At 36.7% G+C, this 25,421-nt stretch overlaps 3 long non-coding RNA genes, 4 other non-coding genes and 3 pseudogenes across 7 annotated transcripts; 9 read left to right on the top strand and 1 right to left on the bottom strand.

Annotated features, from left to right (window-relative positions):
- Positions 1 to 2,367: 2,367 nt before the first annotated feature.
- Positions 2,368 to 3,179, bottom strand: LOC136206894 (uncharacterized). The gene is made up of 2 exons (XR_010676475.1): positions 2,805 to 3,179; positions 2,368 to 2,670 (listed from the first exon to the last, which is right to left on the bottom strand). It is a non-coding gene; the product is annotated as an uncharacterized lncRNA (long non-coding RNA).
- Positions 3,180 to 6,827: 3,648 nt separating this feature from the next.
- On the top strand, positions 6,828 to 14,403 carry LOC136205715 (uncharacterized). Its single transcript, XR_010676058.1, has 2 exons — positions 6,828 to 7,145; positions 13,723 to 14,403. It is a non-coding gene; the product is annotated as an uncharacterized lncRNA (long non-coding RNA).
- Positions 6,850 to 7,010, top strand: LOC136207836 (U1 spliceosomal RNA). Its single transcript, XR_010676944.1, has one exon. It is a non-coding gene; the product is annotated as a U1 spliceosomal RNA (small nuclear RNA).
- LOC136207525 (U2 spliceosomal RNA) lies at positions 8,162 to 8,356 on the top strand. The gene has a single exon (XR_010676671.1). It is a non-coding gene; the product is annotated as a U2 spliceosomal RNA (small nuclear RNA).
- LOC136207848 (small nucleolar RNA snoR127) lies at positions 8,660 to 8,784 on the top strand (annotated as a pseudogene).
- On the top strand, positions 9,639 to 9,834 carry LOC136207526 (U2 spliceosomal RNA). The gene has a single exon (XR_010676672.1). It is a non-coding gene; the product is annotated as a U2 spliceosomal RNA (small nuclear RNA).
- LOC136207819 (small nucleolar RNA snoR127) lies at positions 10,190 to 10,351 on the top strand (annotated as a pseudogene).
- On the top strand, positions 12,225 to 12,420 carry LOC136207507 (U2 spliceosomal RNA). Its single transcript, XR_010676654.1, has one exon. It is a non-coding gene; the product is annotated as a U2 spliceosomal RNA (small nuclear RNA).
- Positions 13,506 to 13,693, top strand: LOC136207824 (small nucleolar RNA snoR127; annotated as a pseudogene).
- Positions 14,404 to 24,082: 9,679 nt separating the features above from the next.
- LOC136206661 (uncharacterized) lies at positions 24,083 to 25,376 on the top strand. Its single transcript, XR_010676372.1, has 2 exons — positions 24,083 to 24,529; positions 24,949 to 25,376. It is a non-coding gene; the product is annotated as an uncharacterized lncRNA (long non-coding RNA).
- The last annotated feature ends 45 nt before the right edge of the window (positions 25,377 to 25,421 follow it).

The following is a 25,421-nucleotide window of genomic DNA, read 5'->3' as shown; positions in this document are numbered from 1 at the left end:
ATTGATTGAATTGCTGTTTTTTTTTTTTATGAATCCTTAATTGAATTGCTAATTGAATTTTGTTTTGATAAAAGCTTAATTGAATTATTGTTGTTGGTAAATTCGCTCATGCTCAAATTCTGGTATCTCTCAATTAAATTGAATTGCTGTTTTTTTTTTTTTTATGAAATCTTAGTTTGAATTGCTGTTTTTTTATTTATAAAAGCTTAGTTTGAATTGCTGTTGTTGCATAAAAGCTTAATTAAATTGAATTGAATGGTCTTCGGTTAATTGAATTGAATTGAATGGTCTTTGTTTAATTTAGTTGAATAGTCCTAAACTTTGTGTTTAATTCTAAACTTTTATATTTCATTTTGCTATGTAAACCTATAATTTCTTTGTACAACAGTGAAAGTCCACGAGTAATATTGCTAGGACTAGCTTAAGAAACCTAATCACCAAGAACCAATATGATGTCTACATATTGAGAGCAAATAACAGTTTGATTTTTTTTATATGATTTTGAGAGCAAATAACCATTTAATTTCTTGTCTGATTTTGAGAGCAAATAATCGTTTGGTTTTTTTTGTCTGGTATTGAGTTCAAATAAGGGTCTGATTTTTTTTTGTTAATTAGATCAAATAATAACCTGGTCTTTTCTTGTTTTATACAGATGGAAGATGACAATGATTCTACCTTTCAAATTCATGATTGAGCAATAATATTATGAATAACGAAGAGTCGGATGGAGAACAAGATGCCGACAATGAAGGGGTAAGTGATCAATTTAAGCCTACAAAAGAAAAAGAATTTGAAACATTAGATGATGTTTATAAATTCTATAATGCTTATGCCAAAAAAGTTGGATTTAGCTTTCGAATGTCTTCGTCGAAGAAAAAAAAGAGCACGGGAGAAATTATTAGGAAAGAATATGTATGTTCAAAGGAAGAAAAATCCAAAAAGTTTAGTAATGTTGATGCCAAAAGGCATCGGGGACAATACAAAGCTGGTTGTAGTGCTAAATTGGTTGTCATGAGTGTAGATACCCATTTTGTCCGGGGTAATTTCTCATTTTTTAGTAATTTTACATTTTTTAACTAATTTATTTCATAAATATTTTTATTATAGATATTTACTAAATAACTAATATTTGCGAAAAGGAACTGAAATTATATAAGATCCCTATAATCGGTTAAATGTTTATGTTATAAAGATTAAGTCGATTGATTAGGATGACCATTATTAATTAAAGGAATGTCATTTCTTTGATTAAATATGAATGAAACTATGTTTAATTTTATTTGATAGAATTATATTCAAAATGTAAACACGTGTTATCTAGTTATAAAATAGCAATTAATTTTTATGTTGTTATTCTTAAAAAAAAAATGAAACACATGAAGTAAATAAAAGTTTAAGCATAATTTACAGATTTGCAACTAATGACCCCAAAGCAGGAGGCCCAAGTCCAAATTCAAAGCCCATTAAACAATCAATTAATAATTGAAATATACAAAACTAATTAATAGAGTTTAACACTAATCAACAACACTTTACACTAAATAATTAAAAAAATCTGCCTATATAAAGAGGCTGGTGGAACCAAAGGGGATACAGACAAAAAAAAAGGAATTTAGAAGAGAGGCAGCTCCATTTTCTCTTTTATTCTTTTGTTAACCCTTTTATTTATTACTGGCTGCATTCACTTCATCTCTTTCTTTGATATTTATTATTGGCTCCATTCACTTCAATTTTTTTTATCTCTAAAGATGGAAAGTCTGGACCATTAAAGTCTTAATGGTTCTGTCTCTAGGTTCTAGAGACAAAACCATTAAGTTTTCCTTTAATGGTCCCAGATCTACTTCCTTAATAAAAAGAAGGAAGCTTTAATACCTAAACATCAAAGGCCATTTAAAGACTTTTTCTGGTCTCCAGGTTCTGGAAATACAAAGGGTCTAAGAGATCTGGAAAATATACCTATTTTCCAAATCTGGAAGAATTCCTTAGGATGTTTAGACACTAAAATTTCCTCCTTGTACTCCTTACACTACTCTGGTTTCTTTACTGAACCATGAATAAAAACAGAAGCTTTATAAAAATGGAGCCTTTTTTGGTACAGTGAAAACTCAAGGACCCCAGAACCATGAATAAAAACAGAAGCTTTATAAAAATGGAACCCCTTTTTTACAATGAAAACTCAAAGACCTCAAAACCATGAATAAAAACACAAACTTTAATAAAAATGGGACCTTTTTTTATAGTAAAACCCCTGAACTAAAAAATCCAGACACCAGCTTCCCAAAAAATAGGACCTTTTTGGTAAAAAGGCGAATCCTTTCCTGTAACAACCAAATTCAGGGAACCCATAAGCAAAAATAAAGCACAAACTCGTAAAAGGAGGAATTTCTTTCATTAATTAATCCAGGAAATCCCGGAACCATCATCAGGGTACAAGTTAGATATAACATTCGTAAAAAAGGGCTTTGCTTCAAATAAGTTGTGGTCACAAAACACAAAAATCACAAGTAACCATCTTTGTGTTCCTTAGTCCATAACAAATTAACGAATCACCACGAGATCTGCATTCCGAGTTCCAAAGAAAAGGCACAAAGAAAGGCACAAGCAGGAAAGGCACAAAGAAAACGTGATTCACCTTAAGGAAATCCCGAGTCCGTAGCAAACCCACGAGATCTGTATTCCGAGTTCAAGGAAAACCAGAAAAAATGCAAAAAAGCTTAGCTAGACACAAGGAGCAAACGGAAAAATACAAAAAAAAACGCAAAGAACAAACACAAACAGAAAAAAATACAAAAAACACGATTTACCTTAGGAAAAAACTGTGTGCATGAGTAGATCGGACCTCATAGGTACCTCGGAGGCGCCGAACGATGGCTGTCCACTCTCCAAAGGTGTCGAACCGTCTATAAATCCCATAAGCAGGGTAGATCGGAGTTACTCGGCTCCGTTTCACCCATAAAAACGGAGAAAACGGTCACCAGATGTCGGACTAGAGCCAGACTATGTCCAAAGAAAGAGAGAAGGACATGGAGGATGGGAGCCGCCATGAAACCACCATGATCGGAGGGCTTCCTCCTTTTTCTATCGAAAATAAGAAAGAGCAGAAGGAAAGGTTAGGGTAGAGAGGGGGGAATCACACAAGTCTAGAAAGGAGGGAGGTTTGTCTGTCGGCCAAGGAATAAGTGAGGAGGAGCTAGGTTTAGTTGTGTATAGGGAGCAATTTATACTAGGGTTAATGGGAGATGGGCTTTAAAACAAATCTGGAAATTTATATTTTGGGCCTAGATGCTGGACACCGAAATTATACCCACTCATATGTTTATATTCCTTTGATTTTCAACTTTCCTTCAATGTTGGTTAACTTAATTGAGTGAGTCTTTTTCTTTTTTAGCTCAATTTTGTTTTGGACTTGATTTTTCTAGTTCAGGTTAATAAAATCTTTTTTTTCCTAAAACGAATTTTATAATTAATCAGATCCTTCCTAATTTGATATTTTTTCCTTATCCTAATGTTCACTATTCTAGGTCTTAATTTGGCCAATTTAGTTCAATTTAATGGTTTTGCATACTAATTAACACTTCCGATAATTAAAATGGCTCGATTCATACGTTATGTTTTAGGGTTATGAGGGCGGTCGAAAGCAAATAATTAACAAAACAAACAACCCGATTCATATGCCTATGTCACAGGGGTATAAAAAAATCGGTTAAAATAAAATTAACTAAAATTAAACGACTTGATTTATAACCTTATGTCATAGGGATATAAGTTAAACACGTACAAAACTAACAAAGTTAATGCGAGTCAATTTATGCATTTACGTTTTAGGGGTATAAAAACGGTCAAAAAATAAAATTTAATTAAAACGGTTCTCTCCATACGTCTATGTTTTAGGGGTATGGCGATATCCGCGTTGAATTAATTAACAAACGGCCCAATTCATACGCCTATGTCATAGGAGTATGGAATCGGTCAAAATGAGACTAATCGAACCACTCCGTTTATACGCCTATATCAAAAAATAATAACACAATAATAGTAGATTAGACAAACGTTAGCATAAAAAATCACATCCCTTTAGTACCAATATTTGGGCGGGGTAGGGTGATTAATCAAGTTTTTCTTCCCTACACGTAACCGACAAACGAACCAAAAATCTCTATTTCGCAGACCCCCTTATCCATTAAAATTCAACCATTACCGGTGTCCAATCACGCCCTAATTTTGATTGGTGGCGACTCTAAAGAATAGTTTTAATCAGGAAAAACTATTAACCGATTTAGCTTCCGGCGTTCGTGCCCCTGAAAAATCCGGTAGCGACAGTGAGAAATAAAAAACATTTGTTTATAGTGAAAACATTTAATGAAGATCACAATCACCCGTTCTAACCCCATCAAAAACACCATTCCTACGGTCTCATCGACAAGTTTCTTATGTTGCAAAATCCTTGAATGAACAACTATCGGCGGTGAATATACCTACACATCAACAATATAATTTTCTCCAAGTACAAGCAGGGGTGTAGAAAATATCGGGTGCACACAGAAGGATTTGTATAATCATGAAACAAAGAAGCGGTTGAAGTTAAAAGGACGCGATGGAGATATATTGCATCAATATTTCGAATCAGAGGTGGCAAAAAACCCTTCATTTTATTACAAAATTGATGCGGATGATGATAAAAAAATTATACGTTGTTTTTGGGCTGATGCAACGATGAGACGGAGTTATAGATTTTATAATGATGTCATCATTTTTGACACTACATATAACACCAATCGGTATGGGATGATATTTGCGCCTATTTTAGGGGTCAACAATCATAGACAAACTGTGGGAGAGCCATGAATCAGTGTTAATGGTGGGGAAGAAGTCGTGAATTGGAAGAAAAGAGAGAGAGAGCTGTGAAATCGGTGTTAACGGTGGGGGAAGAGAGAGAAAGGGGTGTTAGTGTTTTAATTTAATTAAACAAGTTAATTAAAATAAGTCTAATACTGTTTGTTAATTAGATTAATTCTATTCTTTCCTTAGAATAAAAAGTAAGGGACTCCCTCTCTATAGCCTGACTGTATAACTGAGACAATGATTCTATATTTTCATATAAAATTCACCTAACGGAACAACCGTATTTACTTTTCCTAAAAAGTGGGGATATGGTACAAAATCTCTCGATTTAATTAAGTGCCACATGTCTTGATTTAATTAGCTGTGGCATACCACATCAAATTCTGATGTAGTATGCGTATAATTTCTCATCCACGAGGTTCTTACATATATATATTTCACATTAAATACTTAGGTGCTGTTTGATAAAACTGAAAATTAAGTCCTGAAAAAATAAGTACTGAATTTTAAGTGCTGAATATTATAAGTGCTGAAATATTTGGTGATATAATTATTATAAAAATATTAGTCGATAATGTTTAACTTAAAATGTTAAGTTAAATATTTTGACTTACCAATATAAGTGTTTTTTTAACTTAATTTATTCATTTAAGTGGTGGAGAAATAATTGTTATCAAACACACTTAAATTAAATAAGTGCTTAATATTTTAATTTAAGGCATTAAGTGAGTTATCAAACAAGGTCTTATTTTGTATTCCGTAAGAGAAAAGAAGATATAGTAATTAAATCGATAATATATTTGGTAGATTAATGTGCGTTTTAAATTGAACAATTTGTAATTTATATGAATTTTTTAGATGATTATTTTTATACTTGGATAATTTTTATTTATTTATTTATATTTGACCGATTGAATTATTACTTATCAATTATGGTGGATCCATTTGTTGTGTTAAATATAATATTGTTTTATAGATTATATTAGTCTAATTATATTATATTGAAAAAAATTTAATTATACCGAAAAAGACTCTATTTAGAATTTAAATAGTAAGGAATATCCCCATAGGAACCGAATCATATTTTCTTCATTTCATCAATGGAACGAGGATGGAGATCCTCATCTAGACGGAAACATGGATCAAATGACTAGTTTCCATCCCCAACCTACCCTTTGCAATCCTATCTACGATAGTAAACAACTTCAAAATAACAGCCGATCTCAAATTGAAAATTGTAAAATTTAAAATTATATTTCTCATGAAACCAAAATTTTAAATAATCTTTTTTTTAAGTTTTATCTCTTTAAACAATCATTTTTTAAGTTTTTATGTTCTAACCAAATAACAACTCTAGAAATAAAAATATCAAGAATTAAAATGAAGTGAAGAATAACATTTTCATTAGCTACGGTTATGAAAAGACATTTATATTAAATAAAAAGTAAAGTTGAGCTTTTCAAAAAAAAAAAAAGTAAAGTTAGAGATACTTTTATATTCAATTTCAAAATTGATAACAAGTGACAATTTCTGATATGAAAATACGATTACAAAGCCAACCCGACTGACACGATACCATTGACACGAAAATCATTTTTTTTAGCATTTATAATATAAAAAAATCATATGGAACATAAATATGAGATAACACGATTTTAACACGAAATACGAAATTGACATGTCTACTATTATGTTTGTAAGCCAAAAATTAGGAACATACTCTAATTTCCAATCATATAGGTAATCCAGAATTGTATTTGAATAAAATTAGTATGTGTGAACGGGGTCGATTAGGAGTCAGGGAAGGAACTACTTTCCCATTATCTTTCCTCTTTTCTTTACATTGAAATCTCCATCTTTGTCCCCTTAATTTTAATTGTCAGTAGGCGGTCATAATAACTGGTAACAAGGGAAGAAAACAATTTAGAGCAAATCCCACATCGGAAATGCACGACCAGAGTAATCAAGCATCAGGTTATAAATAAGAGTCCAGCTCGAAAGAGCAACATACTTACCTGGACGGGGTCAATGGGTGATCAATGAGGCTTATGGCCTAGGGTTGTGACCTCCATTGCACTCTGGAGGGGTGCTTCCCTAAAGTCTCCCCAAGAGGGAGAGCTTACGTCATAATTTGTGGTAGTGGGGCCCTGCGTTCGCGCGGCCCCCTTCCAATTCTAGTTTCAATTTTGTTCATTTGATTGAATTTTGGTAATGTGCAGAAGTTGGTGTTCAAGCAATGTTTATGTTGAAGTTTGCTCGGTAAAGCCTGAGATGCACGTTTATTAATTTTTCAGTACAAACAGGTATTTCTTGTTAACCTATCCTATTAGGCGAGGCGATTGTTTGTTTATTTTATGTAGCAACAAACAAAGAATTAGGTATTGCTTATTTTGTCTCTGGGAAGATGATATTCGGTATCAATTAGGGATTCGATTCGATTATACCTATCAAATTTGAACTGGTTTTGAGCTCCCTTTAAGTACGTGTTAGAAAGAAGTTGTTGCTTGGGTATATGAATAACTAAGAGGAGTTATAGTTTCATTTTATGATGCTTTTGAAACTGAGGGACTTCAAAGTTAAAATCACGGAGATCGTATGCTTGTATTTTTGTTTTGTTTTTTATGCTGAAGAATGATGGAACTTGCAATTTATGTGCTTCATGGTGTTCCATTTACCCGCAATGCTAGAATTTTACATCCATAGAGTATTAATTCTATTTGCCCCTCAAACCACACAGTCTTTATCATATCATCTGAGGCATTCTGATTTTTTAGTTTGCTATTTTTTTCACTCAAGGGAGCCTTCCTTGAGTTATATTCAAAGTATATAATTAATCTTTTTTTGTGCTTCATGATGTTCCATTTTACCTGTGATGCTAGAATTTTGTTGGAGTCCCTCACGAGGTTATTTTAGTTTTGTTTTCCCCTCTGAGGCATTCCAAAGGAGCTTATTTTAGTTATTTAGCCAAATCAGAAACAGATGTGCTCCATAAGGCAATGCCTTCAAGGCTTGGGTTAGTTGTTTTAGAGGCACATAGATGCTTCCCGTGTAAACTCGACCGATTATTAGATATGGTGCATCACTTAGGGATTGGTTGTTGGCTGACAAGAGTCATTATCTTCTGTTTGCTCTGATATCCTGGGAATGTTGATTATGATAAACTTTGCCTGAGATATGGTATTCAGCGGATAAAATTGTTGAAAGTGAGTGAGGAAGTGTGTCATTTAGTTTTACTTTACAAAAATCCCACATTGGAAAGAAAGCTCTTTGAGGACCAAGAAGTGAAGTATAAAGAGAGAAGCCTAAGAATGGTAGAAGCATACCTTTCTCGGCCTTTTGGCTAAGATCAAGTGTAGTATCTGTTCTTATCAGTTTAATATCTGATATGTGGACCAATGGTCCACACGATATTAAATTAATTTTTTAGGGGGAAGGCCTATATTAATGGCTTGCCATTAGGGTCTTCAAGAGTCGCCATTGCGTTGCACTATAGCATTGGCCTGGCTCACCCCTCCAATTCCAGTTGCAGTATTGACCCCTCGAGTTCTATTTGCTAATAGACTGTGTTGAAAAGAAGTTTTTGTTTGGGTATATGAATAACTGGAAAGAGTTATAGTTTCATTTTGTCCATGCTTTTGAAACTGAGCCACTTCAAAGTTCAAATCATGGAGAATTAGATGCTTGTGAATTTGTTTTATTGTTTCAACATAATCAAAATATTAAATTGGACATCCAAATGAGGTTATTTTTTGTTTGTTTTGTTTGCCCTCAAACTGCACAATCTTTAATGAGCTTAATGTGTTTAGTCCCTCCCTCTCTGGAATGATGTTATTTAGTCAAATCAGAAACAGATGTGCTCCATAAGGCAATGCCTTCAAGGCTTGGGTTAGTTATTGCAGAGGCACATAGATGCTTCCCGTGTAAACTCAACCAAGCATTAGATATGGTGCATCACTTAGGTTTTCATCAATTAGGGATTCGATTCTTTCTCTTGGAGGCTGACAAGAGTCATTATCTTTTATTTGCTCTGATATACTGAGAATGTTGATTATTACTCAGCCTTAGATATGGTATTCAGCTGATATAACTGTTGTCTATGAAGCACCGACTCGGGTGCGGACACGGCAAACGGCATTTTTAGAAAATATGAGATACGGGTGCGGCAGGACACGGCAAATTCTATATAATTAATTCTCTATATATTAGATATAAAATATATAAAAAAAAAACTTGCTAAATCACAAAACAAATCGAAGAAGGAAGAGAAAGAAGCTCTAAGCGTTTATAATCGCGATACCCAGGTGAGAATTAGATGTAGTTTGGTTTTTTTTTTTTTTTTTGTCAAATTTTGTAATTGAACCATAGGTTTTAAAAGATTTAAACAAAAACCCTAAACTTTTACATATTTTCACCATTAACCGAGTCTCCGCCGTGTCCCCCCGAGTCCCCTCCGAGTCCCTACAATGTCACTGCCGAGTCCCATCCGTGTCCCTGCCGAGTCCCATCCGTGTCCCATGTCATCGCCGTGTCCCCGGCGAGTCCCGCCGCCGTGTCACCGGCGAGTCCACCGAGTCCGGCACGGCCACGGCGACCCCGGGGAAGAGTCCGTGCTTCATAGACTGTTGTTTGATGGAAATACTTTGCCTTGGGTCTGGTATTCAGCAGATAAAATTGTTGACAAGGCAAGTGAGTGAGGAAGAGTGTCATTGCCTTTACAAACATCCCACATTGAAAAGAAAGTTCTTTGAGGACCAAGAAGTGAACTATAAAGAGAGAAGCCTAACAATGGTAGAAGCATACCTTTCTCGGCCTTTTGGCTAAGATCAAGTGTAGTATCTGTTCTTATCAGTTTAATATCTGATATGTGGATCATTGGTCCACACGATATTAAATTAATTTTTTTAGGGCGAAGGCCTATATTAATGGCTTGCCATTAGGGTCTTCAAGAGTTGCCATTGTGTTGCACTATAGCATTGGCCTGGCTCACACCTCCAATTCCAGTTTTAGTTTGGCCTTTCTTGCCCCTTGAGTTCTATCTTTAGAGCTTTTGATTTTTAATTTGTCGATTTCTATTTGAAATAGCATAGTACTGGTTGATATTGGAGCTGATAGATAAATTTGCTCACACAAGAGAGCGCTTCTTCATTGAGTTAGACAACAGGGGTAAATTTGCTAATAGATTGTGATTCAAAGTATATAAACTTTTTTGTGCTTCAAGGTGTTCTATTTTACCTGTAATGCTAGAATTTTAGGTCCTGATGAGGTTGTTTTTGTTGTGTTTGCCTCTCAAACCAAGCAATCTTTATCATATCTTCCAAATGAGCTTAATGTTTTTAGTCCCCCATCTCTGGAATGATGTTATTTAGCCAAATCAGAAACAGATGTGCTCCATAAGGCAATGTCTATGTCATCAAGGCTTCGCTTAGTTATTGCAACGGCATATAGATGCCTCTTGTGTAACGTCAACCAATCGTTAGATCACTTAGGGATTGGTTGTTGGCTGACCAGAGTCATTATGTTTGCTCTGCATACGTGGAGTGTTGATTATTACTGATGGTTACTCATTTTTAATATGTTATGGGATGTATGATTGATGAAGCTGAAGAATGATGGAATTCTCAATGTGCGTTTGTTAAATTTCATACGCATTTCCAAAGGTAGTTTGCATTCCAAAGGTAGTTTGCTCAATCAAGAAAGTCTGATCCTTCTATGAAATTAAATTGCATTGTGATTGAAAGAGTAATGGATGTGTGGTCATACGAGAAAGGATCGGGTGAGTAATGAAATAATTAGGACAAAAGTAGGGGTCACATCTATTGAGAATAAAATGAGAGAAAACCGACTAAGGTGGTTTGGCCATGTGAGACGTAGAGCGCTTGATGCGCCGGTTAGGAGAACCGAAGAGTGGCAAAGGGATGTAGTGGTGAGGGGTAGGGGAAGACCTAAGCAAACTTGGAGGAGGGTGATCGAGAGTGATATGAGTTTACTGGGAATTGAGGAAAATATGGTAGTGGATAGGACGGAGTGGAGGGAGCGAATTTGTGTCGCTGACACGACTTGATTTCACGGTTTTATATGATGGTTCATGTTAGCCGACCCCGAATCATTTCGGGACTAAGGCTTTGTTGTTGTTGTTGTGATTGAAAGAGTAATACCTTTTTGTGATTCATGGTCCCATATTACCAGTGATGCTAGAATTTTACATACATGGAGTATTAATTATCTTGGAGTCCCTGATGAGGTTATATTTCTTTTGTTTTGTTTGCCCTTAAGCTGCACAATCTTTTATTAATTATCATGTCTTCTGAGACATTATAATGAGCTTAATGTTTCTAGTCCTTCTATAGAATGATGTTGTTATTTAGCCAAATCAGAAACAGATGTGCTCCATAAGGCAATGCCTTCGAGGCTTGGGTTAGTTATTGCAGAGGCACATAGATGCCTCTCTTGTAACCTCGACCAAGCATTGGTTATGGTGCCTTATGTAGAAGCACGTCCTCTGTTGATCACTTAGGGATTGGTTGTTGGCTGACCAGAGAAGTCATTATCTTTTGTTTAAAAATGTGTATACTGGCAATGTTGATTATTACTCCATATGGAGGAAGAACTGCAAATGCCATAGCTGAGAAGCAGGTAAACAAACCACGTTGTGACTTATTGGGATTACAGAATGCATGCATCAGTTCGTGATTGGAATGTGGTTGTCTTTTCCTTATAACCTATTCTAGTGTATGTTTTTTGGTTCTGTGTGAACTACTACCTCTGGATACAAGTTAGTTGTTTGGTTTAAGTGATTGAGAGATACTAGTTTACTTGTCCTGCTCTTCCTAAACCTAGCTGATTTTCTAGGGAGTTCATTAAATTATTATTCTGGGACGTCTACTATCTGAATCTTGATGCTTTGTTGACCCTTTGTTTGGCTTCGTGTCATCCATTCCCTTATTGGAGGCTAAGTTCTCTCAATTTTTCAGGGGAATTTAAGTACCAGGGGTCATGTTTCCATTATTATTATTATCCTTTGTTTGCTTTGCATCTTGCCAGTCTTGATTGTTTCTCTGTATGGAACATTAGCCCTGGGCAGACCTTCTTGTTAACCATGAAGATTTCTTTGATGAATGAATTAAGCAACCAGCTTGCTATTTTGTTGTGAAGCATTATGGCCATCTTGATATGCAAAAATGGTATTCAGAGGGATAAAATGGTTGTGTTTGATGGAAATACTTTACCTTGGGTCTGGTATTCAGCAGATAAAATTGTTGACAAGGCCTTAAAGTGAGTGAGGAAGTGTGTCATTTACTTTACAAACATCCCACATTGGAAGGAAAGCTCTTTGAGGACCAAGAAGTGAAATATAAAGAGAGAAGCCCAACCGTGGTAGAAGCATACCTTTCTCGGCCTTTTGGCTAAGATCAAGTGTAGTATCTGTTCTTATCAGTTTAATATCTGATATGTGGACCATTGGTCCACACGATATTAAATTAATTTTTTTAGGGGGAAGTCCTATATTAATGGCTTGCCATTAGGGTCTTCAAGAGTCGCCATTGCGTTGCACTATAGCATTGGCCTGGCTCACCCCTCCAATTTGAGTTCTATCATTATAGATTTTGATTTATAATTTGACTTTTATTTGAAATAGCTGATGGATGTCACACTGTGTTTTAGGGGGTAAATAATTAAATAGATTGATGAAGGATTTATTTTATTAAGATAATCAACTGATAAATAATTAAGTAATATAAACAAATTATTTCAGTTTCGCTCTACCTTTTTATCTAAAGTTAATTCAGTGATTCAGGCTGACAGTTTTATATTCGTGCATATATGCAACTGGTGGAGCTTAGGAATGATTGCAATCATATGGTAAATTGTGATACTTGAATGAATTTCATTTTCATGAAATGATGCACACTTGATAAGTAATTTGCTCCTCAATCAAAAGTGTGTTCTCTCATTTAGTTAGATCATATTACGATTCAGTGTCTATACATTTGATGTGCTTCACGGTCTCAAATGCTGTAGATTCAAGATACAGGTCGAGTCGTGATGCGAAACAATCAGAGATGGGATTTGGTTGGGAGTTCAATCAACTCAACAACATTGCATATATAAGTAGGGTAAATGCTCTTGATTTTGGATGTAATGCTTTTGCTTCCATAATGTGCAAAATTTGAGCTGTAGCATTAAGATTTATGCCAAACTTTACTCTTGGAGCACAGCCTGAGTTTACAGATAGCTGATAGCTTGTCTCTGTAATTTTGTAATTTGCTCCTGTTCTATAAAATAATTTTTGTGTTTACGAAGGGTAGATTGGGAATTAAAGGAGACATGGTTTATGGGCTTAGCTAGAGTTCCTTGAGAGAAAAGGAAAGAGTGTACAAGTTATATATATATTATGCAATAGATTTCTCTATTGATTTTATAATTCCATTCATTGTGTTTGTTTGTTCTGTTTGATTGATTTGTTGTTGGGGAATACATTTTCTAGTCCCAATTCATTGCATAACCTCTGTCCATCTTCTATTTTCTATATCTTTGTATCACGTTATCTATCAGAGTCCCTGATGAGGTAATTTTTCTTTTGTTTGCCCTTCAAACCTAGGCTATATTTATCATATCTTCTGAGGAATGAAGTTAATGTTTTTAGTCTTGAAACCTCTCTTGCCCTGGAATGATGTTATTTAGCTAAATCAGAAATAGATGTGCTCCATAAGGCAATGTCTATGTCTTCATGGCTTGGGTTCGTTATTGCAGAGACACATTTGCGTAAGCTGAACCGAGCATTAGAAATGGTGCCTTATGTAGAAGTGCATTTTCTGTTGATCATTTAGGGATTGGTTGTTGGCTGACCAGAGTCTCATCCTTTGTTTGTTCTGTATATAGGAGAAATGCAAATGCGATCCCCGAGAAGTGGTTACAACTGCAAATCCGATTTTTCATGCCAAAATGACATTGATTGAATCCAAAATGACATTGATTGTCACGTGGTTAGGGATCACTAAGTTTCTTGTTTCATTGGGAACTCCTTATGTCACTTCTCAAAACAAGTTAGTGATTTTCTTGTCTCTTGTTAGCTCTTAAATGATCCCTATGTTGTGCTATTTGGAGTGTTCATCCAAGTTGTAATTGAAGAAGAATGAAGCAGCAGCAGCAGATCATAAACTACCATTTTGGCAGGAAATTTTTCATTTTGGGATTGAACATTTAAACTTGTATCGTTTTGCCTTTTGGCACCATATAGTTATACTTGAACTTGTAATTTTTGCCGTTTGACACCTTTTAACTTGTCAATTTTTGGGTCTTTAAGATTCTGATTTGACAAACTCAAATGATCAAGTTTGAAGTGTGTCAAATAAATAAATAAGGGGGGTGTTATAGGCTCAAACTTGACAAGTTGAGGTAGCCAAACTGCAAAAAGTTATAAGTTGTGTGGAATGGGTCCAAATATAAATACATGGTGTCAAATGATTACGAGTTAATTTTGTATTAAACCTTCATTTACCATAGTAATTACCAAGCTAATTCTGTAATTCTTGCATCAACCAATGAGAACTCATTTCATTCTATTTATCTTTCTCTTAGCTTTACAAACTACAAGAGTAACTGAACTGTTAGTTCTCTGTATGACAAAATAATTATTCCAGGTGAAGTGATTCATGGAACAACAAATGCTTTGATTACGCAGTCAATTTGTCAATTTGATTTATGAAATGCTTTGTTGTACTTCACAATTCAATGATCAGACATAAAAGATGGTTTGCTTTGCTTTTAGAATTCGCTCTCCTTGGCAGTGATGAATACCCGATTGGTTTGTTGGGTGAACAAATTTACACATGTAAATATAACTTTTTTTTTTACTAAATTGCTAAATCGAATTTGTTCAATTTTTTTCAAATATATATACATGTTACCAAGGACGAGCCTTGGCGTAACGGTAAATGTTGCTCTCGTGTGACTAAGAGGTTACGGGTTCGAGTCTTAGTGGAATTCCTCCCCGACCCTCGTTTAAATAAAATTATTATTATATTTTTTCATGTTTATATTTATTACTTTAACAATGGAAATAAAATATAAATGATCAGTGAGTACGATTTAAACTTTTCATAGTTTTACATGTGATTCCAACAGAAACAGTAAAATTTTCATATGGGTATTGCTAAATACCGCCTTTAATTTCCGGTTCACCACACTGTTTTGACCGTTATACCCTTTCCACTTTTTTTCCCCTAAAACCTTCAAAACTCTCTCTAGTTTTCTCTCCCGAGCACAAATCCCGGATTTGAAAAAAATGGATCAAAACATTCCCGAAGACAATGAGTTCGAACACGAGGTAATATTACGAGAATTAAAAACGTTATTTAGCATTTTTTTATTTATTTTTTATTCGATTTTTGCCTGGGCGGGTGGCGATTACCACCCGTTCTTTAGGCCGAACGGATGAACTACCCGTTCGGCCTAAGGAACGGGTGGTAATCGCCACCCGCTCCACCTATGGAACGGGTGGTACGCGCCACCCGTTTCACCTATGGAACGGGCAGTACGCGCTGCCCGTTTCCACATATGGTGGAACGGGTAGCCTGCCCGTTCAGGCAAAAATGGGCAGAAATTGCCCCGAATTAATTTCGAACGGGAGAAATAGCCCCGAAGTATTTTTTTTGTAATTTTAATGTAAATTTTTCGTATATTCAGGTACCGATAGAAGATTGGAACCCCGATAACATTGATTATAGTTCGCGTTTTATAACGGATACCGTTTTCCCCTCCAGTCAGGATGCTATTGATTGGGCAAAAAAGATAGCTATTCAGAATGGGTTTGAGCTTGTAATATCTTCGCACAAAAATGGGGGAAAACAGAAGTTGTTGCGCTGTTCACGGGGTGAACGATATAGAGGTGTTGTGAAAAATGATGAAGATCCTGCAATTAGGAAAAGTAAAATTAAAGCGTGCCGCTGTAAATTTCAGATTAAAGCCTATCAACATGCAGACCTTTCGGGATGGGGGATAAAGGCTAAGGCTGGGTTAACTGGAATGCATAACCATACAATGCGTATGTATCCAGAGGGAAGTCGGCAAATGAGCGGACTCAGTATCGCATCTAAACAAATTGTGCGTGATATGTCTTCAGCTCAAGCAAAGCCTTGTGCTATTTTAGCAGCAGTTAAAGAAAAACACCCAGAGGACAACTCAGTAATTAAACACATATATAATTACAGGGACAAAATGAGGAGGGACGCGTTTGAAGGTAGAGACCTGGCTAGTCAATTCTACCATATTGCTGTGGAGAACAAATATGTCAATTACACACAGGCTGATTCAGGTGTGATAACGCATGTGTTCATGACACATCCAGAGTCAGTTGATATGTTCAGGACTTACCACTGGTACATCGGCATTGATTCAACGTACAAAACAAACAAGTACAAAATGCCGTTTGTTGAGATTGTTGGGATGATGCCATGCAATAATAACTTCAAGATAGCGTATGCTATTGTTAAAGACGAGACCGAAGGGAGCTATCGTTGGATTTTGCAAAGGCTGAAGATTTTGCTTGGGGATGATCTTAACCCGACCGTTGTTGTTAGTGACAGGGAGCTTAGGTTATTAAAGCCGATACAAGAAGTTTTTCCACAAGCAGCGCACTTGCTATACACTTGGTATATAAATAAGGATGTGGAAGATCGTGTGTATAGAATCATTGGAGATAAAGGCCTTGCCTCTAAATTCAAGAATGGCAAATGGAGAACAATATTAGAATCATTAACCATTGAGGAGTACGAGACCAATCTTATGATGATGAAGGAAAAGATGAGCAGGTTCAAAGGAGTTATCTCGTATGTTGAGGAGACGTGGTTGGTGCATAAGGAGAAGTTTGTTGTTGCTTGGACAAAGGAGTTCCTACATTTTGGTAACACAACTACTTGTCGAGTGGAGAGCGAACATGCTAGTCTAAAGCAATGGCTCAATACGGCAACTGGGTCCCTTGACACGGTATGGCAGAAGGTTCACAAGCAGATTGAATCACAAGCAACCAATATAAGGTATTTGCAATTTCTTCTACTGCGATTTTGGAATTTGCATTTAGGGTTGTATCATTTCACTAACTAATAATAATTTTATATTCGTATCAGGTACATGCTTGAACAGTCGCGGCTTCGTCAAGCAGTCACTTTCACCGGACGCCCATTAAGCCAACTTGTATTCAAAGTCTCTCATTATTGTCTGCAGTTGTTGAATCAAGAGTTAGAGCGTATGAGAGGGTTGAGCCATGAAGTGTACGTGCGTTGCGGTTGTGTATTGAGAACATCGCATAAGATACCATGTGCATGTGAACTATGTGTGGTTCTGTAATGTTACAGGTGAATTCTGATGACTTATGTGTGGTTCTGTAATGTTACAGGTGAATTCTTATCAATTATGTGTGGTTCTGTAATGTTACAGGTGAATTCTGATGAATTATGTGTGGTTCTGTAATGTTACAGGTGAATTCTGATCAATTATGTGTGGTTCTGTAATGTTACAGGTGAATTGTGATGAATTATGTGTGGTTCTGTAATGTTACAGGTGAATTCTGATGAATTATGTGTGGTTCTGTAATGTTACAGGTGAATTCTGATCAATTATGTGTGGTTCTGTAATGTTACAGGTGAATTCTGATCAATTCTGATTAATATATTCGAACATGTGGTATTCCAACGGCTATATTCCAACGTCTATATTCCAACGTCTATATTCCAACGGCTATAAGCTAAATATGCCAAGGAGATATTGAAGAAATATGAACTAGAACATTGTAAGCCAATATCCACTCCTATGGGCACTGACACTGTCCTCTGTGCTGATGAAAATGGTAAGTCAGTAGACAGCAAGTTGTACCGAGGTATGATTGGCTCTTTACTTTACTTAACAGCAAGTAGACCGGACATTCAGTTCTCAGTATGTTATTGTGCTAGATATCAGGCTAACCCTAAGGAATCCCATTACATAGCTGTAAAAAGGATCCTTAGATATTTGCAAAGCTCAGTTAATGCAGGTTTGTGGTATCCAAATACTCCATCTATAAAATTAAACAATGTTGCTACTTCAGTTATCCACATTTACTCTTTACATTACGATCAACGAAAACTCTCAAACATAAATGGCTTCATCTGATTTTACCAACGAGTTCCCTAATTTTCCTCCCGAGAAAAGCATAGTTTCAACTTTGAATAAGTCTGATTGCACGACGAAGATGCTTGATTACCAATACTACGCAATCCGTGTATATGGAGAGACATTTGTGAGTCCAACAATGTTCCATCCTGAATTTCCATTTATGTTTTGCTTCAAGCTTCCGTCTGCTGGTGAGTTTCCAATATACTCACTACACATGCTGTGGTTCTTATGTTATATGTATTACATGCCTTTTGAATTTGCTCTAGAGGAATGGTTGAACAATTTGAATGAAGGAAATATTCCTAGTCATATTCAAACATTTCTGAAGTGGTTTATGCCTATTGATGACTGGAAAGCTATGTTCGCCAGACTATTGCGTGATAATCAGAGGGGAATCATCCCTAAAAAAATTTCAACTCCATCATCTTTTTAAGATGGACAGAGTCTGAAATTTCTCATGAGGTTCATCGAACTTATCCTTACTCGATCGTGAAAAATTGGGATCGCTATAAATTAGAGGTTCGAGTACTACAGAGTATCAGCGCTTCAAAGAACGATTACCTGCCAGGACGAGCTTGGCCAAGAAATAGAGGAAATGCTCCATGGAACATTTTTCCTGTGGAATATGAGACGAATATTGCAGAGGAGAAAGAGATATACCTTGCAATACAGTCAGGTGTACCAGCGACATCTTCACCAAACATTCAGGTGTACGAAGAAGATAGTGACTAATGTCTTTTTTTTTCCGGTTTATGTCGTTGTAATGTCTTTTTTCAGTTTATGTCGTTGTAATGTATTTTTACAGTTTATGCCGTTTATGTCGTTCTAATGTATTCTTAAATTTGCAATAATAACAAAACATACCACAAAAAAGTACTAAAATATCAATCCACCAAATTCAGTCAAAATAGTACTAAAATACTTCAAAATACAGTCATAACTTACTTGGCCAAATGCCAAGCATCCATAATCTCCTCTAACGACTGCCTATATACAATCGCAGCATCCTCGTCCAGATGACTCATGTGATCCAACACAGTTTCACCCCAGCCAGATAATCGACTAACCCACTGTAAAAAAGTAAAGAACAAAAAACAAGGTTAATATCATTTCACATTTCAGTAAATATCATTTCACATTACTAGACCAGTAAAGAAAAACCAAAAATAACTTACAATCTCACTGTTTGAGCGAGTATAAATAGCCGGTCCGGGTGCAACAATCTCCAGAAGTAGACGAGGGTGTGAGTGACGGGTGTACCAATGCATGTACTGATCCTCACAATCTGATGGAGTATGTGCTGGAGTGAATACAGACAGTATAAGGACGGACGACTGGGGAAAAGAGTCCCAAATACCCTGCACCATCACAGCTGGCACCTCTACACGATACTTCAAACTGGTCCACGGGCGAACAGCCTTAGAAGGCTGCAATATCGGTCTAGGAATGGTCTGCACATGTCCAAGCTGTCGAAGGCATCGCCCCGGCATGTACGGCTCGATCACATCCCGATACCGTATCCATCCAGAATATAGAGTCCTCAGGGTCTCAGTAATGGCATCAGGGCCATACGGCATCCACATGACCTACAGGTGTATAAAATTACATTAACACATACAAGTAATACACAAATTTGTTTTAATTGAACAGTATTTATAATTATAAAGCAAGTATACCTCATTTGCTGTCAACACATCAAGCCGGGCATGAAATGCTCTCAGCCGCTCATCGCTCTTCTCCATCGATATAGATGGCCACAACGAAGCCCTAGGAAGATCCGGGTCAACTGTAACTGCCTCTCGATGTGGCCTGAAGCAAGGAAAATACTCGTAAATCCAGGACTGGAGCAATGTCATACAACCCGTCATCTGCCCGCAATCTCCTCTGGTAGCAATACCAAGATGACGGTATAGATATGCTAGTGCAGCTGATCCCCAAGAAAGTCCAACGGCTCCAACCGCCGAGTCCTGCACCTCTAACAGACAAGAAGGTCGGATGCGGTCACCACTCTTGTCTACGAACAAGGTGGAACCGAGCATCAGCCACGTCCAAGCTATAGCCTGGGTCACAGGAATCCGATCACCTCTACAGTGCTCCATGACGGAAGCGGCTCGTATACCACCAGAAGCATAATGACGGGCATCTAACTGAACCCGAGTCACCCCAAACAAATCCATCACACACTCCTTAAGCTCATCAACAGTCGCATCAGCAGTCACCATGGCACCATCTACGGGGATGCACAATATCTCCCACACATCATGCATCAAAATGGTCATCTCGCCAAATGGCATGTGAAATGATGACGTGTTTGGCTGCCACCGCTCTACAAATGCCGTGATCAGAGCAGCATCTATGTGACTGTGCATAATACCAGGTAAATGGAACAAGCCAGATGACTCGATATGCGACTGAATCGTCCGGGAAGAACCACTGTACCATAATCTCAGCTTCGTGCAATATCCTGATCTGGTATGACACCTAAGGACGCCCCTATCCTGACCGGCCCATATAGCACATGCAATATGTCCCAAAAAGCTCGGGATCACAGCACCATCAAATGGACCCCCGGGGACGGGGTCCTTCACAACCCAGTCATCCTCTACACTCCTCGATCGCTTGCTGCTACCTGAAATTACAGCAAACGGTTTACATTAATTTTTTAGTATATTTTTCAATAATCACGATTAACACAAATACAAATAAACACATTTTTTAATTTCTCTTACCAGAAGAAGATGCTGCGGTAGAAGAAAATCGTCCGTCTCGACCCCTCGTCACAACGCCACGATCTATGGGGATAGTATCAGCACTAGGACGATGCATAGAAGCATCCCCGTCCATGTCTATATCAGCCGCCTCATCCCGTCCATCAGCACGCTCCGCCTGTGCAGCATGTGCCCTCCGGGCGTCCGCCATGAAACGCTGCTGCTCCTCCCGGTCCCGCCGAGCAGATGCAGTAACAGGACGTGAAGACGTGCGTCTAGGGTCAGCTCCCTCCTGATCCTGTAATATTATTTATTTATAAGGTATATTCAATTTAACATATTTTTTTTTTCTATACGTTCGGGTCTGCCTACGCCCGGTCCGTGCAATTTTTTTTAAAAAAAATTCAAAATTTGCCCCTTTTTGGCCTGGGCGGGTGGTTTACACCACCTGCCCTATGGTCCAAACGGGTGCGGCGCACCAGTCGGTCTTAGGGTTGACCAGTGCGCCGCAAACGTTTGGCCCTTAGGCCAAACGGGTGGCGCATGCGCTCCACCATAAGGTGGAGCGCATGCGTTGTACGCGTTCCACCTTAAGTGGAACGCGTACGACGAGCGACCCACCCCATGGTGGAGCGCATGCGCCGCGCGTTCCACCTTACGATGGAGCGCGTGCGCCGTGCGATCCACCATAGGGTGGATCGCTCGACACGCTCCATCTCCACCTACGGTGGAACGCATAGTTCATGCGTTCCACCGTAGGTGGAGATGGAGCGTGTCGCCCGCCTAGGCCAAATTCTGGGATTTTAATCCCGAATTTCGGCCCGATTACTCACGATTTTGATAATTTTTTTTATGGAAATACTTACCGTAATACCCATGTATCCTTTGCCGATGCCTCCTCTTCGTGCCATCTCGTTTTTGGTCGGTTTTTTTAGAATGGAAAATAAGTTGAGAGGATTTGGAATTTTCAAAACTTATGTTTGAAATAATGAGAAGGGCAAAAGGGTCAATACAGGGCGGTGAACCGGAATTTTAGTGCGGTATATAGTCGCCCACTTTTCATATCCTATTAACACATTACACAAATTATGATATTAACGACTAAGAGATTTGTTGTAGGGGTAGGCACAGTTCAATTAACCGATTAATTAGGAATTTTTTTGAACCTAACTAAATTTATCAGTTTTTAAAACATTAAAACTAAAATTGGTCCATATATATTGGTTAACTGAAATTTTTGGTTAACGATTTTTAATTATCTCAATGGTCAATATTTAACCGGTTAACTAAAAATAACAGTTAGGCTATTTTTTTTATATCCAAACCTATTAAACAAAATTTCATCAAAAAAAAAAAAAACCTATTAAACAAAATTAAATTCTTAATACACATAAGTTTAAATATCTAAATAAATTTAACTCATACATCTTTAAAAAAAAAAAAAAAAAAACTAATACAATCTGATTAAAATTTATATTCAAACATAACTAAATAATATCCAAACCATTATCAATTCTAACATAGTTCATTGCTATTGCAAGAAATGAATTTTGTTCATAGAACCACCTTAATCATAATTAACTTCAAAGTACCACTTAATTTTGATAGGTGGATTTTTAAATTTCAAATTGAGCTGCTGAAAGAGAAAAGAAGAGTCATTTTAAAAAAAGTAGGATAGGAGATGGACAATGAGTAAGAGAGATATGTCGTGAAAGAAAAGAACGACAAGGGTTTCAATTCGAAATTGAGAGGGACGATCAGAGATTTTATGGTGAGATTTTATGGTGTGAGAGGAGCGATCAGAGATTTTGTCAAAAGGGGGTTGGTCTATCTACTACATAGTAGAGATTAGATTAGTTTAGGTTTAAATTTATATTTTTTAGAATTTTGCTATACGAAATGACGCTGACACCATTCCATTTAAATGGGACGCGGTTGTTTTGTGTAGGAAGTTTTAGAAATCAAAATTAAAATCTATCCTATCCATTTTCTTCTTTGCTTATGTCGCAAACTTCACCCATCAATAATGGTGTCTTTGGTTTGTGATTTTTGGATGCAAACTCAAAAAAATTCAAAATTAAAATATGGGTTTTATAAATTTTTAAATGTGGATGACTCAAATCTTGAAGAATTAAGCATATAGAGAAAAAAAGATGTATTAATTGAATCAATATTATGTTTGCTAGATTAAAGTACTTTTTTAAATTGGATAATTTATAATTTATATAAATTTTTAATTATAAGTATACTATTATTTTATAGATTATATTTATATTGTACGATAAAATTTTAAATTACACTAAGGGGGTGTTTGGTTAGACATGTCGCGTCCGTGCCCGCGGATCACGAACTGTTTATATCTTCGATGGTTCCCGCTCTACGGGTTTTCTACGGTGTTGGACAATCCCTCTGAGGAGACTGGTCCAATGGGTTTTCGAGTCGGCACCAATCAGTTTGACGGTCTGATTGGACACCGATTTGATTCCGAATTGACCCATAAGGGTAAGTTCGGATAAGGTGGTGGTCTGCGATGATTCTAAGCTCGGTTTCCGATTACGTGTAGGGAAGAGGCGTAATCTCACCCTACCCCGCCCGATAAATCGGTACTGTTGTACTTTTGCATGCTTGTTGTACATGTTCGTGTTTACTATTGCTTTGAATGGTCATTAATTGTATATATTCGAGCCATTGACAACGCTCATAAGGTTTTTGTCGTATGCTTATCGGGATCACTATCCAGTGATCAACATGATATGGTCGTTATATAATCGTTATACAACGATCGAATATTAAACATAATAATGTATGATTTATCAATTATTTATCGTTTATTTATTTAAATCATTATTCAACGATTTAGATAATCTGATCTCATAATTTCTATCCAACCGTTAAACCCGATAAATAAAAAGACATCATACATTATCATCCCCATTAAATAAATATTTTAGTGAAACTGGCGAAAAGAGAAATCATCATATTTATTAAAAAAATATAGTTACGCGCATTGTATCGATTATTTTCCGTTTATTTATCTGAATCACTATCCCGTGACCGATATAATGCGGTCGACAACATAACCACTATACAGCGGTTAAAATCCGATTGATTGCAAACCGTTATATTTATTTAAATAAAAATAGTTATTGTTAAAACTTAAATTAGAGATGTATTAATCTAATATTAATTTACAACAATATATAATATAGATTAAATAAAACTAAATTAAGAGTTAATAAAATTAAAACTAAAATGGAAAGAAGTTTGATATATACCAGCATAGCAGATGAAGAGAAGTGGAGTCAAGCATAGCAGATGAAGAGAAGTGGAGTCAAGGCCCATTTAAATTAATAAGTATCCAGGATCCGTTTGAGTGAAATGGAGGGTATATAGATTATATTATGAGTTTTAAATTTGGATATTTAGGGTTTGACAATACAACAGCCACCCTTCATCCACTTGCTCTCCTCTCTCTCCTCCTCCTAAATCTTCTTCCGTGAAAGAAAGGAGCAGCAGCCATCCGGCCAGCCACCGCTCACCACTTGCCCTAGTTCCAGTCGGATCCGCTGTCTGCCGTCGTCACGACCTGCCGCTCGCTTTGCCGCTGTCCCATTTACACGGCCTCCGTCTTCTTTCTCTTTCCCAAAGAAATCGATTTCGCAACTCCTCCCCATGGCTGCTGGCGACCCCCTGTTCAGCGACGGCAACCTTCTACAGAGGATGAGGAACCCACGATCTCCTCACGGCGACGGCGACGGCGACCACCTCCGATGCGTTAGACCGGACGGCCAGAGGCGATGTTGACGACGCAAATAGCAGAATAAATCAAAGTGAGTAGATCCGTATCATTTCTTTTTTATTTCTCAAGATCTAACTTTCCTGCTTGTGATTTTTGTAGTGCTTTTTGTGTTTGGATTTGGAGTTTAAATGATAGTGAAAGTAGAAATTACATGTGAATGGTGTTTGAAATATTAAGAATCTTAATATTTGCAGGATATGAACAATAATGCAAAATGAAAAAATCACAACAACGTAATAAATGACTCAATTGTATAGGTGAAGGAATTTGTATTGATATTTTTGCTTGTTACACTTGATTTTGTTTGAAGCAGACTCGATTCTGCTTTCTGAATCTACATTGCTGATTTTTTTTCAAAGACTCTCTTCTCTTTTTGTTTTTTTTTTGCTCTAACGTTGTTGCTAATCTCTCCTCTTCTCTTTTTTCTCTGGTGTTCCCCCTTGATATGAGTGGTCTGTGCCCTTTTAAAGATGATGGAGCCTGCTCTTCATTGGCTGAAAATCAGCCTCATTTCAAGGTTGCTGACTGAAATCACGGGCCCTCTTTCTTTTCAAATGGGTGCCCATAAATGGCATCTTTTCCTGCTTCTTTTCATTGAAGACCGAAAATCACACAGTCCCATTAATTTGTCTTTTATTATTTTTGTTGATTTCTGTCTTGGGAGTTGGTTTTTCTCTTGGTTGAAAACTCCCAATTTTGTACATGTCTGGTAAATTGCTTTGCTTTGAGATTATTTTCAGGATTCATTTGAGACTTGATTTGGAGCTGTTGAGGGATGAATTTAATCCCATGTTCACCTGCAAATACAAAAAAAATGTCCATTGATTAGTCTTGTAAATGCAAATTTTATTTCTTAATAAAAGCATTCTATTTTTATCTTTTTGTTTTATTATTTTTTTATAATTAGAATTTATTTTCTGAAT

This window comes from Euphorbia lathyris, chromosome 9, assembly GCF_963576675.1.
Source record: "Euphorbia lathyris chromosome 9, ddEupLath1.1, whole genome shotgun sequence".
Lineage (NCBI taxonomy): Eukaryota > Viridiplantae > Streptophyta > Magnoliopsida > Malpighiales > Euphorbiaceae > Euphorbia > Euphorbia lathyris.
This window is presented reverse-complemented; position numbering and strand designations above follow the sequence as displayed.